This window comes from Eleginops maclovinus, chromosome 1 (genome assembly GCF_036324505.1).
Source record: "Eleginops maclovinus isolate JMC-PN-2008 ecotype Puerto Natales chromosome 1, JC_Emac_rtc_rv5, whole genome shotgun sequence".
NCBI classification, from domain to species: domain Eukaryota; kingdom Metazoa; phylum Chordata; class Actinopteri; order Perciformes; family Eleginopidae; genus Eleginops; species Eleginops maclovinus.
Window position 1 is genome coordinate 10,391,922 of NC_086349.1, and position 18,557 is coordinate 10,410,478.

The 18,557-nt window shown below is 40.6% G+C and overlaps 1 protein-coding gene across 3 annotated transcripts in view; it reads left to right on the forward strand.

Moving 5' to 3' along the window:
• The window catches only part of sema3b (sema domain, immunoglobulin domain (Ig), short basic domain, secreted, (semaphorin) 3B), an 80,937-nt gene that overhangs the window by 4,531 nt on the left and 57,849 nt on the right, over positions 1 to 18,557 (forward strand). Inside the window, exons 1-2 of one of the 3 annotated variants that reach the window (XM_063885104.1) lie at positions 8,005 to 8,213; positions 11,136 to 11,302. The gene's annotated coding sequence lies outside the window, so the exon portion shown is untranslated. Of the gene's footprint in view, positions 1 to 8,004; positions 8,214 to 10,827; positions 11,303 to 18,557 lie in introns of those variants that run through there. The other 2 variants (XM_063885113.1, XM_063885097.1) reach the window with 2 other exon arrangements.

An 18,557-nucleotide genomic window follows, 5' to 3' on the forward strand; every position in this document is an offset into this window, starting at 1 on the left:
AAGGTTCCTAGGTGTAGGGTTGTTGTGTCCTGACACTTATCAGTGTTTATGTGTCCTTGAGTAACACTGAAAAATCAACTCACACACACACACACACACACACACACACACACACACACACACACACACACACACACACACACACACTTGTTTCCCATGGTGCAGTTTGAGTGTATTTGGTCTAAAAGTGGCAGGCTTATCAATCTTTTGTGTCGCGAATATGTGTGTGTGTGTGTGTGTGTGTGTGTGTGTGTGTGTGTGTGTGTGTGTGTGTGTGTGTGTGTGTGTGTGTGTGTGTGTGTGTGTGTGTGTGTGTGTGTGTGTGTGTGTGCATATACCTGCATACATAAAGGTTAAAGGTTCAACCTGTAAAAGTGAAATGGCCTCACACAGGAAGTTATATTGCATCAAAAGATAGTCGCACTTCCAGACAAGATCTGGAGGTACCCACACACACATTTCAATTAATTACTATAAGTTTCAGGAAACACACATGAACACAAACAAACTAGTTATCTCTCCTCAAATGTGCCACATTTCTTTAAACTATTACATCTCATCAACTAATTCCTAAGGAATCAGAGGAATAAGAGGTGTTGAGTCTTAAAACAATTTTTATATTGAAAATATGAAAATAAATGGTTTTCTATCAGTAAAATCTGCATTGAAAAATATACTATCTACTGTAGCTGCAAGTCAAAAGGATTGTGAATCGTGAAGGAGTTATTTTAATTCAATCGTGTCCAAACTTTTTTCACAGAGGGCCAAACGAAGGGCTGGGTTCCTCACTAGAGGTGAGGTATATTGCCTCATAATGTAAGTCAATTTGGCTGTGGGTTTATTAACACATAAATAATGTGAAATGTATTTTAACACATACTGTATATTTAGGTGCAATATAAGACAAGCACAAGTTTAGTTTTGTGGGCCACATCTTATTATACTTTTTGAATCTGCTGAGGGCAGCCTTTTAAAATAACATATGTGTATAATGTTTGCTTTTAAGCTGTTTGCACCTATGATTGCTCAGCCACCGTGATTTATGTGTGTGTGAAAAAAAAACAGAGTCCTATCTCCATTGGTCCTTACACCGAGAACAAGGTCATGTCCCATTGGTTATAGTGGTGGTGCTGGTAGTTGTGTTACCTCATTACCTCGACTTCATGTCCATAGGTATTGCTGTTTAATAACAGAATACTTGTAACTGCTAATATACATTTTTTCCTTCTGAAGAAAAACCAAGTCAGATAAGAGAAGGAAGGGAATTGGGTCAGATGAATATTTAAGTGATATAAGAAACCCGCACAGGTGAGGAAGTGAGACGGATGGAAAAAGAAATAGCCGTGGCAGTGAGGGCCTCAGGATCATGTTGCACAATCAGGCCAGTGTCCTTCTTGGTACCGATGCCGTGTCAGCAATCCTGTGATAGAAAAAGTGGAGAAGAGAGGATGGGATGTCATTAAGGAGTGAACGAAAAAGATAGGATGGCGGGAATGTGTGTAAATCCAGTTTCAAGGCAGAAAAACAAGAGCTATTCCTCGTATTGGTAGGAAGTTGTTCATTGGCAAATAGATTAAGAAAAACACTAGAATGATTAGCTTGATCAATGGACATACTTAAAGTTGTATTCAACTCTTATTTAACAGAGACATCATTTGCCGTAAATGCTCATTTCCTACATCTTTTGTTCATTTAGTGTCTCAGGACAAAATAAGTTTTCAGATGGAAACAATTAGTTTTTTAATATTTTTGTGCCTTTCCAAAGCAAATACATAACTAATAACACGTGGGATAAGAAGGAAAGAGGGTTGGAAGAGAGAAATAGAAGAGAGGAACAGATTATTGGAGTCCATCCACCTGTGTTTATTTTCAATTTGCACATACAAATTCTGCAGGCACCTGACTGGAGAATGAGCCGCACCAGCTGTTTATCTTGATGTGATCAGCCCCTAGTATTCGCATCACTGTTAGAGCGATAGAACGAAACTGATGTTTATTTGCATGTTCTGTTTTTAATTTTCCGGGAAGAGTGGACATTTACACGAAAACCTGGCTTCTGAACTTACTAAATGGGATCATAAGCATAAGCTAAAAGACAGGTGGAAGAGAAGAGAGAGAGAGAGAGAGAGAGAGAGAGAGAGAGAGAGAGAGAGAGAGATGGACTAAGGAAGGGGAAAAGTAAGCTGAAGTAGGAAGACATCTGTGCTAGTGATGTATGGATGAGTGTGGGAGTGTACTGGAGATAAAGAAGCATAGAGAAGAGCCGGCCAGTCTACCAGATCTGGCAGAACAACAGATAACCAACATTATGGAAATCATTAAAACTGGAAAAACATGCAGGTCTAGGACTGCCAGGAATTTAAAGTAATTATGTTCCTTTATGGCTCTTTGCATTTTATTTCCAGTTCAGAGCAGACAAAAACAGGACTGTAGTTTGATGGGAACAAGTCTCACATCTTCATCAATAAAATACATTGTTTGTGAAAGTCTGATGCTTATTTCTAACAATCCAACCATCTCAACCTTCTCTTTAGGGACTTTGTAGTGCTGACAAAGCATCATCTTGAAGTTGATGAGCTTAGGCAAAAATTAAGAGTATATATGAAGACAGATGAGGAATCGAGTTGCAAGGAGCTGAGGACACGGGAAGGATGAAATTCAGATACAGTAGCTACTGCCTTTACTGTTTGGACAGGCAGTTTATCTAATTAGGGGGGCCGTGTGCAGTGAGCGATGAAGGGAGTGGAGGATGTTAGCCAAGTGTGTTTACCTTCGGACGCCTCTGGATTCCCGTCCTCCCTTTAGTGGGAGGTATGGACACAGAGATAGTGAAACATAATTTAATGCAGGCACAACTGAAAGTCTGAGAATGTGTGTGGAAATGTATGCAGCAATGTATCTTTATTGAGATCATTTACAATATCTAAAACTATTCGTTTGCAGATTTTTCTTTTGAAATAGGAATCTAATATGCTTTTTATTAATATAGTTTTTTTTTTTTTTTTAACTGTGTGTGTTTCCTGTGTGTAGTTCCTCAGGGCTTCTCAGTTTGATACAAAATACAGTATATCAAGTCATTATGTTTACTGGATATCTCTCAGCTTTGGCTCTTTGCATTAATGTGCTCTGCTAGTATGTTTTCTTCCCTTAAGTTTCATTGTGTTTCAATCCTGTGCTTTGGATCACTGGCTCTTGGTTTTGGTTTTTGGTTGACCCCCAATCCTGGGAGAATTGCCCAGAACTCTGAGAATCATAACTGAGCACAGGGAACACTTTGTCCTCCTCTCTGTCTCTCTCTATCCTTCTCATTCTTTCCTTTACATTTCTTAGTTTCGTTGTTCTCTGTCTCACTCACTTCCTTTGTGTTTTTTTTCATGGATCACTGTTGCCCACTTAAAAAAAGAGGAGAAGAGATCGTCGCAGGCTCAAATGTCATAAAGTCAAGGGTTTCCCAGCTAGGCAATTACTGTACACACACACACACACACACACACACACACACACACACACACACACACACACACACACACACACACACACACACACACACACACACACACACACACACACACACACACACACACACACACATGCTTACACATGCAGCATGCATCATCACATACACAAGCACATAGCCTAACCACAAGCCTCACAATTTCCAAATCCACGCCAAGCACACTTTCTGGTCGCCACCTGTCACTCACTCTGGGGGCTGTGTTCACACATATGCACACACTCAGTGAGGTCAGGTGGTTTTCCAATCAACGCAGCTGTGTGCTCTCCAAAGCAGTAAAATGGTTTTAGGTCCAGTGTTGGCAGGCTTTGATGAGTCTAACACACCACCGAGTCCTGGTTCATTCTATCTGCCTACAAAGGCTCTGCAGACGGCTGCTTGACTGTTATTAGGCACTGCCACTGCACCTGCTTGATGTGTGTGACACACATACACACATTCAAATACATTTTTTACAGGCCATGGGAGGGAAGAGTACAAAGAAATGGACTGGATTTCCATTGGCCTTGAAAATGTCCTTTCCTGGCCCGAGAAGGACTTAAATATGGTCTTTAAAGTTTCGAATGCTTATAAGAAGAAAGCAGAGCTGTTTTACATATGACACAACTCTCAAGGCCTTGATGGAAAGAAAGTCAGCCTCACAGATACGCTAGCATGGCTCTATAGGTGCTTAGTCTTGTTACGTATAGTGCGGAACAGTCAAGCTTTTAACCACGAAGAATATTTTTGACTAGTTATGTCTTAAATCAAAATAGTCCAGCTTGTCCTTGACAGCAAAAGTCACTGAAATATAGTTTAATTGAGAATCCTGGACTTTTTTGTTTTTATTGTTTTTTCACTGCAATTTTTAATCCTTTTGGTTTATTATAGGAAAGCACAAAAGACATGTGACATAGACAAATGTTGTGTTCTTCCAGACTGTTTGGCCTCCTGTGAAATACTGTCATACTTATTCCAAAAGAGTTAACCATTGTTGTTTGTGGGGTTCTCATACCAATACAATATTCAAATATGAAAATGATTATCTTAGACACTCAAAATGCTTTCTTCAATCTCTTCCATTCTTTCATTTGGTTAAACTTGAAAGCCTTTTTTCATTATTATTCCAATTAAATATACAAATGCAGTGGAGAGTTCCATTAAACGATACATGCAGTTTAATATTTATCTTTTGATACTTACATGAATATACATGAGACCATCCGCAGTATCTGTGATTCGGTCAAGCAGGAGGCTATAGGAGTGTTTTGGAGAGCAGAATCTATCAACTCCTCTCTTCTCATCCTCAATAAATCATTAATGATGTGTGTGTATCGGTCTGCACCTCTCCCAGGCCTGCAGTGCAAAGCAGTGTGTGTGTGTGTGTGTGTGTGTGTGTGTGTGTGTGTGTGTGTGTGTGTGTGTGTGTGTGTGTGTGTGTGTGTGTGTGTGTGTGTGTGTGTGTGTGTGTGTGTGTGTGCATCTGTGTGTGTATGAAGACGTATTGTATTCCTTAAGTTTATATACCTAAGTGTGTTTGTATATGTGAGTGTGAACCGGGTGTGTTGCCATATCATGTGTACTGTATGTGTGGATTATTGTGCATACGTGTTTTTGTATTTAGTGTGTGTGTGTGTGTGTGTGTGTGTGTGTGTGTGTGTGTGTGTGTGTGTGTGTGTGTGTATGATGGAGTGAAGCATACACTGGGGTCTTTGAAGTGTAAAGTAACATGCCTTTTTAAGTTTTGGATGTGAAATATTTATATGAGCAGGAGTGCTGCTTTGGGAGGGCGAGTTAAGGGAAAGTGAATGAGGACAAAGGAGATGAACTTCGGTTTGAACAAAAAGTACGCAAAGATCCGCCGTGCTTTTTATATCCAGTCTTTATTAAATCAGTTGAATATTACGTTATGTCCCATCACAAATAGCTATATAATTATTACTGCCATACTTTATTTTTGGATCTTCAATTATACCTTTGATATAAATGTGGTAATTAGATATAAACTAGAAAAGAGCCAGAAGGGTTGCAAGGTTGTAAAAATTATTCTTGCTGTTATACAATATGTCCTCCTCCTCTGAGACGTTCCTCTACAGTTTAGGGTTAAACTATAACAATTGAATACAAATGAATGTATCCAGCGCAGACCTGGCTTGTTAGAATATATCTAAGACATTATTAAGGGGTCATCGTTATTGAGTTTTTGAACCGTAACTAAGCCATTAAACAGCATTTATATACATTTCGTTTAGAGAATGAGAAAGATAGCAATGCCTTGTTTGAGGTCTGGAAAATATCATGATGTGACATAGAAACTATGTCGGGTAAGGGTGCAGTAACAGCCTTTAAAAGATTGGGAATGTTCTTGGTTATGGTTAATAGAAACTTTAATATTGTGGTACAGGAAATGACCGGACAAGTCCAGGACAAACTAATGCCAATGAAGTAAGGCAATTCAAAATTGTCTCTTGATTAAAATTGTCCTATACATGTTGGCATAATATTCTAAGAGGTTGACGCCCATTCTATTTGCATTAACCAGCCATTGAGCACTGCATCACAGCTGCTATTCCACTATCTGCCTACACCAAATTTAATTCCCTCCACCTCTCAGCCACCTCATGTATTAGCATTTATATGGATTTTGAATGTTACTTTCAGTATGTGTTCCTGGTCATCACATGTTGTGTATCATAAGCTCTGCCAGTCAGTCAATCCAGCTCAAATTTGTTAAGGAGCATCATATGCACAGATGCACACACAACTCAAATCAGTGTTATCTTTGCAAAAAACTTCCAAAGATGCTAATCTAATTTAGTCTTCCTTTTTTAGCATACTTTGCTCATTTCTTTGTATTACAATGCGCTGTCAATCTAAATCATGAATACAGGCCTGAAAGGAGTTCAGTCGAGCTGGTGAACTTGGCACTCTTTTGTGTGTGTGTGAGTGTGTGTGAGTGTGTGTGTGTGTGTGTGTGTGGTGTGTGTGTGTGTGTGTGTGTGTGTGTGTGTGTGTGTGTGTGTGTGTGTGTGTGTGTGTGTGTGTGTGTGTGTGTGTGTGTGTGTGTGTGTGTGTGTGTGTGTGTGAGAGAGAGAGTGTTAAAAGCTAAACTGAGCGATTAGAGCACAGGACAAAGGACAGAAGAGGCTGAGACCTTTATAGAGAGCCATGTGTACTTTTGGGAACATGTTTATGAATCTGTTGGCTTGTGTGTTCGTGCTCAGGCGTAAGTCTGTGTGTGTGTATCTGTGTGTGTGTGAGGCCAGACGTCAGTATTGACAATAGCCTGTTGAGACCTGGGAGGAGACTGGCTTCGTTAAAAGAGGCCTTGAACAAACAGAGAATAGAGACGGAAGGATAGAGGGAGGAAGGGAGGGAGGGATGGGTTTTTGTGGGGAGTATAGGAGGCAGAACAAATGGAGGGAAAGTGAGGGGAAAGGTACAAATAACGGAAACAGATTTTGAGAAAATTGAGGGAATAGAAAACATAAGGGGTGTTTTAGTGTAATCATGGAGGAAAATAGGTTTTGATTTTTCTTTAAATTAATTGTGTTCTATTGGTTTTCTAATTGTTATTTGAGTAAAATGTCCAAATCGTGCCAGAAAATGTAAATTAAAGGCAAAAGAGGATAAATGAAATTCTAATGGAAGCAAGGAAGGAGAGAAAGAGGGATTTGGGAGGTAGTGAATGATTAAAGATGGAGGGATCAACGGAGAAAGGGAGGAGACAAAAGATGGGTGGGGTGAAGGAGAAGAATCGGATGAGAGGAGATTGAGATGAAAGGATGATGGAAGGATTTAAAGGGGAGAAGGCAATTTTAGATAAAGGTAGAATGAATAAAGAAAGAAAACCACAGAAGGTTAGCTATGATGGAAGAAGGCGGCAACAGGGTCAAGTGTGTGTGTGTGTGCGTGTGTTTTTGTGTGTATAGAGCCAGAGAAAGAGAGACACATAAAGACAAGAGAACTTGCTTAGCTTTGCACAAGCCTTCCTAATTCTGTGTGAATGAAAAGGGGTGTGTGTGTGTGTGTTTCTGAGTGCATGTGTGCGTGCACGTGGGGCTAATCAATAACTCATAAATTAATTATAAGCAACAATAATTCAAAAGGCACCAGCAGAAACAATTGGTTCAAGTACTCAGAAGCAACAGGGAAAAGATAGAAGGTTTGGAACTCCAGTGCATGTGTGTGTGTGTGTGTGTGTGTGTGTGTGTGTGTGTGTGTGTGTGTGTGTGTGTGTGTGTGTGTGTGTGTGTGTGTGTGTGTGTGTGTGTGTGTGTGTGTGTGTGTGTGTGTGTGTGTGTGTGTGTGTGTGTGTGTACGTGTGTTTCTGTTGTTGCAATGGAAAATATGTGCCGGATCAGTTGTGATGGTGTTGATGTTGTCGGCACAGCGTGACATTTTTACACGCTTGCGTCCGGTTTGTGACATCAGAGAGTGTTTTACGGGCTTATCAGTCTTTTGTCCGGTGTCAGGTATCAGTTTATGTGAAAAGACACACATAAAGCAGGGCAGTGCTTGGAAGTGCACATGTAAGGAAAGGAAGAAAGACACGGAAGGACGGACATAAGGAAGGAAGGAATTAAACAAGACACAAATTCACCATGAAGATGGAAAATCCATGATGGAGAACAATAGGGCGGGACCTTTAAAGGATATTTCTCTTCTTTTTTTCTTTTTAGGAAGAGATGTAACAAATGTACAAATTGCTTCATGAAAAGTAGGAACATTTTGATATTTATATATTTTCATTTTAATTAGTAAACTGCCAGCAGAAATAATACTCAATGCAGGTTCATCAATGCAAATTGTATTTTTGTAATCTGATTTTCACCCTATATTTGTAATGTAATTCATTAATAGTAAATGAATCACATCAGAAGGAGACACACAACATCAGCTAACAGAGGGCACATCTGTTGATACAGTTTTATAATACTACTGCTTTCTGTTTATTTCCGAATATGTCAAAATATGTAGCTCTGTCATTTTAAATTATTCTGTTATATTTTACTTACTGGCAACAAGGAAGACACATACAGCAGCAGATCACAAGTACTCCACACACCAAGGACCAACCCTGTGTGTGTACATGTGTGTGATAATGAAAGCTGCTGACTGGCAGTTGTGATTGGCTACCTCTGCATCCTCTAGAGATGTCCGTCTGAATGGTGCCAGCTAGACGCCAGACAGCACACAGTGTGTCCATGTGTGAGTGTGTGTTACATGAACATACCATCAGCAGGTGTTTGTGTGTGTGTGTGTGTGTGTGTGTGTGTGTGTGTGTGTGTGTGTGTGTGTGTGTGTGTGGGTGTGTGTGTGTGTGCATCACTGATACTGTGCTGCGCCCCGCTGTCTGGGACCTTGATTATATAATACAATAAATGAGTGTCCTAGAAGGTGCAGATGTATGCTCTATTTTTGTTTCATTCTCTCCATTTGTCTGTCTGATGGATTTACCTTCATAAAAATTGCATTACAATGTTTCTAGAGTTTCAATATCTTATAAGTTAATCATTTATAGGTCAGGTATGCAAGTAATATACAGGTATACATTCCACAATGACGTCAATTTAAAGTATCCAACCTGGCGACTTTGATGAACTTTGACATGCAAATCACACTGTTGTCTAACTGAAACCAACTTGACCTTTGAGGGGTTAAAAACGATTTTTTTTTAACGACTTATGATCAACAGCAGTTGGTGGTATTAATATAAAAAAGGGCGAAATTATAAGCTATACTAAAAAAGTTTGAGTGTAAGCAAGGTCAGCAATCAGAATGTTTTTCTTTCCCTTCTTGAATAACTTTTTATTCAACGCAAAGTTGTGCAATGGTGAACAAAATGTCAAAGTAAAAAAAGCTACTGTGACTGACAATCCACCACCTTAATTAATACTTGTCTGGATTACTGCAATGGAGTCCTGTAGAGGGTACCCTTAAAAGCCCTGGATATGGGCGGCCAAGGCTAACCCGCAACACACCCTCATCGAGCTTCATTGGCTCCCAGTCAACTCCTGCATTCTATAAAAAATCATCTCCCTCACCTACAAAACACTGTATACCCTCTCCTGCTAGTATTTATCAAACCTTCTCCATCCTAATACACCGTCCGGGAATCTCCAGTCCTCAGACACGGGTCTGCTTGCCACTCCCTACAGGGAGGATAAGGGGATGTAATTTCAGCCAACTAGGGTTCAGGTCTGATACCTCCATTGAGTGCCAATGCAGGAAGTAGTAGAAAGGCAGAAAGCAAGATTGGGGAGGTGGGGGACGTGTTTTGTGGTCTTAATACAGACCCCCATGTAATGTTCTCCTCCTAATAACCCTAACCACAATCTTTCCTGGACCCTAATCAAGTTTTTTGATGTTATCTTACATAACACCATAAAATAATCCTATACAATCTGACAATCCGATATAGTTGCCATAACCATAATTTCCTTGACAAACATGTTTCCTGGACCTTAACCGAGTGCAGATTCTACTCCTACAATATCAATATTCTTGGCTGGTGCTGAGGTTTGTAATTTGCGATTATACGACAGCATAAGAAATAAAGGATCAACACAGAGGATCGATCTCTTTCTTTCCTTTTGTTGTTTAACAGCAGATTTAAAAAGCTATTTCCAAAATGATACCCCCCAATACCAAGTGTGGTTATGTATTTATGGCTGAAGGGAAGAATTGTGACCGTACCATTTCCCAGAACGGGCACAAATCAGAGAAGCAAACACATGTTAAACAAGCATACCCTAAATCCCTAATGTTTTTTGTTGAATTGCAAAGCAGAGGTGAAAAGGTTAAGGGTATCAGGGTGAAGGGGGTTATTATTATGGGTCTGAACTTTAAACTCAACCACTTAAATCAATCTACATATTTTAAACACAAGAGAAGTTTAAGAGAACACTTTCTGTGTTGAACAATGGACTCATGGATGAGCTGACATTTGGAAGAATGTGTGAACTTTAAACTGAAACAGAATCCAAGTGTGAAGTGCCCCCTTATCCCAGACTCACCCTGATCCTTATCACACAGATCAGCTAAAAGATTTTCTGGATCAGGAAGAAACATAGACCAACAAAGTAGGAAATCTGTGGTGATAAAGCATGTTGAATCATAATAGCAGGAGAAAGACACTGCGGCTGGTGACACAGCGAGGGAGTGACTTTACCTCTGGACTGTGGCAGAGGGAGTGGCGTGGAAAGAAAGAGGAGGGTGTGTGTGTGTGTGTGTGTGTGTGTGTGTGTGTGTGTGTGTGTGACACAGAGAGAGCTTTGCTTTCACGCTTTGCTGAACAGTGAAAGAGTATCTGTCACAGGAACAAGCCAGAAGAGAACAAGTAAAAGTTAGGCAAAAAGACTCAGGGAGAAGGACAGAGGGGGAGAACGAAGACATAGAGAAACAGTTGGCTGAAAGCAGCTTCTGTCTTCCCTCCCACCCCATAACTGTCCTCCCTCCTCTCTGCCCGGCCGGGAGCGAGAGGAAAAAGAAAAAGAGAGCAGAGAGAGAGATAGAGAGAGAGAGACGTAGAGGGAGCTCAACCACGCTCGCTCTTTAGCGCAGGACTCAAGAATTCCAGGACCTTTGGAGTTGTGTGAACACATGCACTGACACACACATGCTGCTTTTCTTGTGGCAGGACTCAGAGAGGGAGTAAACGAAAGAGACAGAAAGAGGACATTAGAGAATCCTTTACAGCCCTTTCCTGTGGACTATTTGACCATGATGGCACCTGCCAAGGGGGAAAGTGTCTAGGAGGGGCTGAGGACTGAACCGGGACGCAGGCGGAGGAATCTGCAGATGAAGGTGAGATTTCAATTTCCTGATATTACCTACAGTATCTGTTTGTGTTTTTCTCTGCCATGATCTGTGAACTCATTTTGATAGGAGGTTTAAGTTAATACATAACTGATGCAGGAAGTAGTTGGTGTGTTGGAGGGAAATTGTAAATGTGACTTAATGTCTGTGATTTATTTTTCTATTATGTTTAAATCATCCAATGTCCAAAATCATTGGATGATTTAAGTTTCTTGAAGTAATACTGGAGCTGGGGAATACACTGTGTAGGTTTTAGTGTTGGATTTGTTCTGAATTTGTGTCAACTCTGCTATATTTGTGGTTTAGCATCTGTGCTGATCATTATCGTGATTTCCTTGGGTAACATAATAGCTTGGCTGGACAGATGGAGAGTGGAGTTTAAGAAGGAGGACATGCAAGTGAGAACAGTTTATGGGTTACCTTCAATTGGATTTGGTTAGCAGATTGTTCATCTTGGCATAAATCAGGAAAACAGAAAATGTTGAAAGAGTTCTGCGTGCATGTGGGGGAATGTATGTTTTGGATGTTTTGTTTTCCTGATGGTGGAAGTGGAGGATTGAGAGGAAATTAGAATGGCTTTTGCAGAAAATCTTTTTCAGTTGGAATTGGTTAGTTTTGCAAGAGTTACGTTTTCAGTTTGAGACCAAAGGCTTTATGTGATATCTTTGAAATGTCACCTGTTTTAGTTTCAAAAGCTTTCATGTTTCAATAAGAAACCAGTGGACATAATGAAGATTAGAAGTCTTTGGTCCTTTTACACCTGCAGTTATTGTGAGACTCTCCATCCTGCCACACTCTGCCACTTTTGTTCTCTAATCTCATTTACTTCTGCCTTGACTGCAGGTTTTCGCTGAAATCCCACATCTAATGACAGAGGCTTATCCCATGCCACTCTGCCTTTCTCTCATCCTCTCTCCCACCCCTTTTCTTTTCTCTTCCTCATCCTCCTTATGACAATCCAACTGCCTTTATAAAGCTTTAAATATCTATTCTCTTTTATGCTATTTGTAGAATCTTCTTTTTTTAGCTATCACCAGCATGTTTTGTCTGTGAGTGGGTGTATACGTGTTTTAGACTCACAGGTGTGCATTTTGTCTGTCATCTCACCTTTTCAGACTTGTAATCCCAGGTCTGACTGGTCTTTATTACCCCTCCGCCTCGAAACCACCTTAGCCTGCAAAGTAACCCTTCCATTACCATACCATTGAACCCTTCTTTAACCCTTCATTTACCTTTTCAGTGAGGAGCGGTCAGGGTGCAGAGGATGGTACAACATGGTGTAACATGATACTTCTCTTGTGCTGTGCTAATAGTAATGTGGTCACACACAAAGGTCTTTCATGTTGGTTGTTGCTGGGATGTAGTTTAAAGCTTAAGTGCTAGTTTAATTGAAACACACTGGACAATATTGTTAGCATAAACAAGGGCATTTTCTATAGTTTTTCAATCTTATGACATATACTAAATATTGTATTTGTACAATAACGCCTCTTTTAATAAAGGTACATCTTATCTTACCTTATCTTATCTTTTGGCTAAAAAGTAAAACACTGTTAGTGTGATAAATGTCCTCAAGGGATGTCACTTGAGTCAGCTTCAGGTTTGGACTGAAGTCTGCCAGTTGAAAATTGAAAATAAAGTGTGGGGTTAGACAGAAGTCAGTTTACCTAATTGCCCGTCACTTCTGTTGCTAGCATCTAAGGCAAATTAGCTGGAGGACAAATGAATACATTTCCATGCAAAGCTCAATAAAAAAAAGATAATTATAACACTGTCTAACAACTACATTGTAGTGCAATGCGTAATCAGTGTAGTACCCGTTTAGGACTTTGCCATCTTTTTATGATGTCTTCTCTTGAAAAAGTCTGCACCCATAAATACACGATTTGATATTATGGCCTTAGCACTTTGGGGTACTGAACTCATGAACTTACAATCGAAAGTCATACGCACTTCCTGTGTGTCAGAAGATGGTTCCAAGCCAGACAGTTAGAAGTGTTTAGATCAGCATACATATAACTGCTTTCATCATGTGGTCACAGGTTGCATCCGCTCTTGAAGTGTGTTCAATCATTTTACATGGGAGAGCAGGGAAGTGGACATTTATTTAACCTAACAGCTCCTGTGGGTTCAAGGTGGGTCTACTGATTGCCTGGTGATGAATAGCCCACCAAGGTAACTTTATGGTTAAAGTGGCTGTACACTGATCCACTGCCACACCTTAAAACCCATTAACCCCCATCTAAACCCTTCCTCAGTGTAAAAACCCATTAACCTTCCTCTTAACCCTGAAATATCTACCAGGTCAGCAGACAGTAGATAACAATTGATGAGATCCGGCAGAGGAGGGTAACTTATATACATGTGCATACTGTGTAGAGTGCAGGATAAATATACTCTCTTGGTCTGTCAGGGCTGGTCCATTAGCTGGTGCTTTCCCATTTCAAGTCATGTTTGTCTTTATATGTGTATGAAGTCTGGAGTCAACAAGATAAGCCACAGAGAACTGATGAGGCTTGGTATAGAGAGATGTAGGGAGAGATACTGGGCAGCGATGTCAGTTTTCCTTTGTTTGAAATATTTAATGAGTGTCTCTGCTCTCTTGAAATATTGACTTTTTCCTATATAGCCAGAGGGGACAGACAGTAGCAGAGGTTGTTCCCTTATTCAAATAAAAAGCACAAGGCTGTTAACATCAAACTTTCATCAGTTTCTTATATTTATCTATTTTATTTTTCGATGTCTCTGATTTGAAAAAAAACATGATACTTGCCCTTGATCTGTAGGTCGTGGCTATGGATAAAATGTGTGTGTGTGTGTGTGTGTGTGTGTGTGTGTGTGTGTGTGTGTGTGTGTGTGTGTGTGAGAGAGTTGGTGGGTGTTGAACTGTAGATTTTCTGAATGTGTTATGGTATACATGCATTATGTAGACATTGTACCTCATACTGTATTGCCATATCCCTATATATATAGGGAAAACTCTATTATATATATATATATATATAATAGAGTTTTCCCTTTTCATTCTGTAGACTCTCACTTGTATTTCAAATCATCATTTGCCAGTACTTTGTTTATACAAAAAACAATAAATGATCAAGTTTAAGTACATCATTAAACAACATTCTCACGATTTGTATTATTAGTATTATTTACTACTTAAAGTTCTAAAATATTCATGCTGACCCACAGGAAAGTATTGTCACTGCAGGGGTTATATGATATGATGGAAGATAATAGATATGTTTTAAAGGTGTCATTTGATATCTGTAAATAACCTCCTCACATGGATGAATGGATAACAAAAGAGTTGAAGCTGAGGTCAGCGCAGCTTGTTTCCTTGATTCATCATTGTGTTAAAAAAAGAATAAGGGAAGTTTAGGGCTTACTTTCTTTAGATAACACTTTAACTGATGTTTAAGATGAACCTTTTAAGGTGAAGAGTTCTTTAAAACAATAGATAAAGAGTAGATCAGAATGGAAGATTAGTTAGAAAGAACAATATATGATAGTATTTTTTTTAGAATAATTCTTCCTCTCTTGACAATGGGATTTGTAAGTGCTTAACAAAGGCAAAACTGGGTTTCTACCTAGCTTGCACAGTGTCAAATGAACATAACTGAAATATTTGTTCCAAGAATAAGAAAACAAAATTTGACTAACCAAAACAATGAAATACTTTCCTCACAAGTGAAAAGCTAAGTGTTGATGTCGGACTAGCAGACGTGCTGATTTTAGCATAATGCATGGATCAAGATGTCAACAGATTAAACCAGAGACCCAAAACATAGTAATGAGGTTAATTAGGATTATCGTATCAGCACAGATGTCGTAGATACGGGAGTCGTAGATACGGGATGGTTGATGGTAATGAGGTTCCATGTCATCAGATAAAAGCAGACCACTTTAACATGCTGATGGCGCGGAGTAAAGATTATCAGTCGATCTCAGGTCATCACTGAGCTGTTCTCAGTGAATGGATGGATGTGTATTGTTAGACCACTAGGTTAACTGGTTTGTGATCAGGTTTCAAAGATCAACACCACTTTTGAATCTGTTTGAAAACTTAATCTCCACACTTGCAGTCGACCATAAACTTAGTATTGCCAGATTTCCGCTTATTTCCTGGTCGTCCTTTACCGTCTGGTGTGCAATATTCCCATCGGAATGCTACGGTTTTTTTCCTCCTCTTTTTTGGTGCAGTTTCTCAAATTAATTGAGAAGAAATGAAGGATGGTGCATATATACAAGGGCTGCTATGACTAAAAACATGTCAATCATACAGTATAAAAGTTAAAAAATCACACACACACACAGACACACACACACACACACACACACACACACACACACACACACACACACACACACACACACACACACACACACACACACACACACACACACACACACACACACACACACACACACATACACACAGGAGACCCTTCCTGTCGTTTCTAATTTATCTTCCAAAAACCACTTCCTCGAATGCTCCGTTCTGCCCAGCGGTGTTGCTGAACTGCCTCTCATTTGCCAGACTGACCTGTAATTGCACTCTCGATTTGTGCAGACACGAGCATTTGTTAGTGTGTGTGTCTATGTGTGTGTGAGTTTGGGACTCCAGGTCTGTCCTACCCCATCACCTTGAGCAGTCATGGAGTGTTGGAGGTGAGGTGGAATTAGGAGGATTTACACAGGAAGATAGGAAAATAACGAGATTCTCACCATCCCTGTGACACACACAGACACACACAGACACACACACACACACACACACACACACACACACACACACACACACACACACACACACACACAAACACTCACTCACATTTTATCACACATACAATTACTCTTATAGTTTAGGAAATTGATGCTGTCTACACACACACACACACACACACACATACATACACACACACACACACACACACACACACACACACACACACACACACACACACACACACACAGTGTCCCAGAGGAGTGCTCGAGGGGCTTATGCAGGGGATTTTGCTGTTCTGCAGTGTGCCTGTCAGATAAGGAAGGAGACGCAGGCCCGCCTGGTGACACGCTGTTGAGCGCGTGCAGTACAGCCTCTTCTACCCCCCGTTTCCTCTTATACCTGTCACTCAAGTCACCTGCCACCCTCTGCTCCCACTGGAAATTATACCACACACACACACACACACACACACACACACACACACACACACACACACACACACACACACACACACACACACACACACACACACACACACACACACACACACACACACACATTCAGTCATTCCTTTGTTACTGTTTTACTTCCTTCTTGCCTTACTCATTTTTATTTCCTTCACCTCGTCCCTCCACCTTTGTTAACAACCCCCAACTCTGTATTCACCCTCGCTTTCCTCGCCTCCTCCCACCTTTCCTCTTTCTTCCATGTACCCCCTTGTTTCCCCCTCTCTTTCCTCCCTCTTTGCCCCCCTCTTCCTCCCTCTTCATCCCACCTGTAATCCTGCTTGCCGCTGTTCTGCAGCTGCTCCGGATCACTGATTGAAAAATAAAAAGAGTTAAAGGAAGCAGAGAGGGAACATCTATAACATTAACATTTTATACTGCTGCTGTTTTTCAAAATGTTGTTGTGTGAAATCTTAGTTTGATGCCAATTTTTGTCCAATGCTGGAAAAACTATTGTAGTAACTATTGGTCTGGTTCATTGATTGAGCTGCTTGGCCAGAGACCGGCATCCTGCCACTGCTTCCAGCTCCTCAGCATCCTCTCCATCCATTCCTGTTAAATTGTGTACAGAGGTGCAGCTGCACCAACAGCCCTTCAGTCCCTTGTTTTTCATCCTGTAAATACAGTAAGTCCAGATGACAGTGATATTAAGAACAAATGTCAATGGTGATGTCTTCAAACTGAGTTGAATTTACAATGATCTTCTGATGGCAGTGAACTTCCCTGCAAATATATTGGCCTGACAATCAAGCAAATTTCGGGGTTCAGTAAACTGCTCAGGACACTTTGACGTGTGGACAGGAGTGGCTGGAGATTTAAACGTCAACCATGTTAAAAGTTGATGGCATGCTCTATATGCTGAGCCAAATAAACTAATATCTGTCATTATTCTTGATAGTTATCTTAAATTAGGAATTGAGTCATGATTCTTAATCTAAAATAAGCACAGGCCTACTGCTGCAGCAGGCTTGTTAAGATTGTTGTGCCAACATACTGAATCTGTCCAATGATGGACATTTTACATCACTCACCTTTTCTAACATTATATTCTGATTCTGTTAGTAATATTTTGCAGAACAGCCTCATGTTCCATCCTGTAGCCAGTTTTACCCCTCTTGCCTACGCCCTAAGCCTCTCCTTTCTCAACCAGTCACCCCCCGCCACCGCCACCAACACCATCACCACCCTCTTTACCGACACCATCCCCCAGCACTAGCCTCTTGGCAGCTCCTCTAGGCAGGCTAATTGACTCAGTCCCAGGAGGGGGGGATCATGCACATTTCTAATTTGGCTTCCCCTCCTTCAGATAAAAGCTACATCCCTCCATCTTTCAACCCCCCTCGCTTCAACTCCTCGGCCTCTATTCAATCCATCCCCTTTAAAAAAATACATTTCCAATTTTTTGTCCAAAATTTTGAGTTTGTTTTCCTTTCTTAGATATCTTTCTTTAGCGGATTTTACATGACTGCCAACCCCAAATTCAGACATAATAGACAGTGAGTACATGAAAGGACGGATACACACACGCTCACAGAGCACAGCACCTCGCCTTTCCTCACCATGGGGTTCACCTTCAGAGAGCCTCCATCTCCACCAACTGCACCTGGGGACAACAGTGGGCGTGTCTCAATATGTCGGTGTGTGTGTGTGTGTGTGTGTGTGTGTGTGTGTGTGTGTGTGTGTGTGTGTGTGTGTGTGTGTGTGTGTGTGTGTGTGTGTGTGTGTGCGTGCGTGCGTGCGTGCGTGCGTGCGTGCGTGCGTGCGTGCGTGCGTGTTTGTGAGTGTGTGTGTTTTCAAACCGAGCCCCATCCCACTAACAAGCAGAAAGGCAGAGAACAAAGACATATTCTTATTGATTGTATCACTCTTCAGAATCTGAAAAAAAGCTCTCCAGCGTGCCCTCAAGTTTAGTAAACCAAACATCATAGAATATTATTAATTTATTCATAATGCACTGTTATTTCTACTGTACATTTTAATAAGTTATGTGTCGTTCCCTGTATGCATT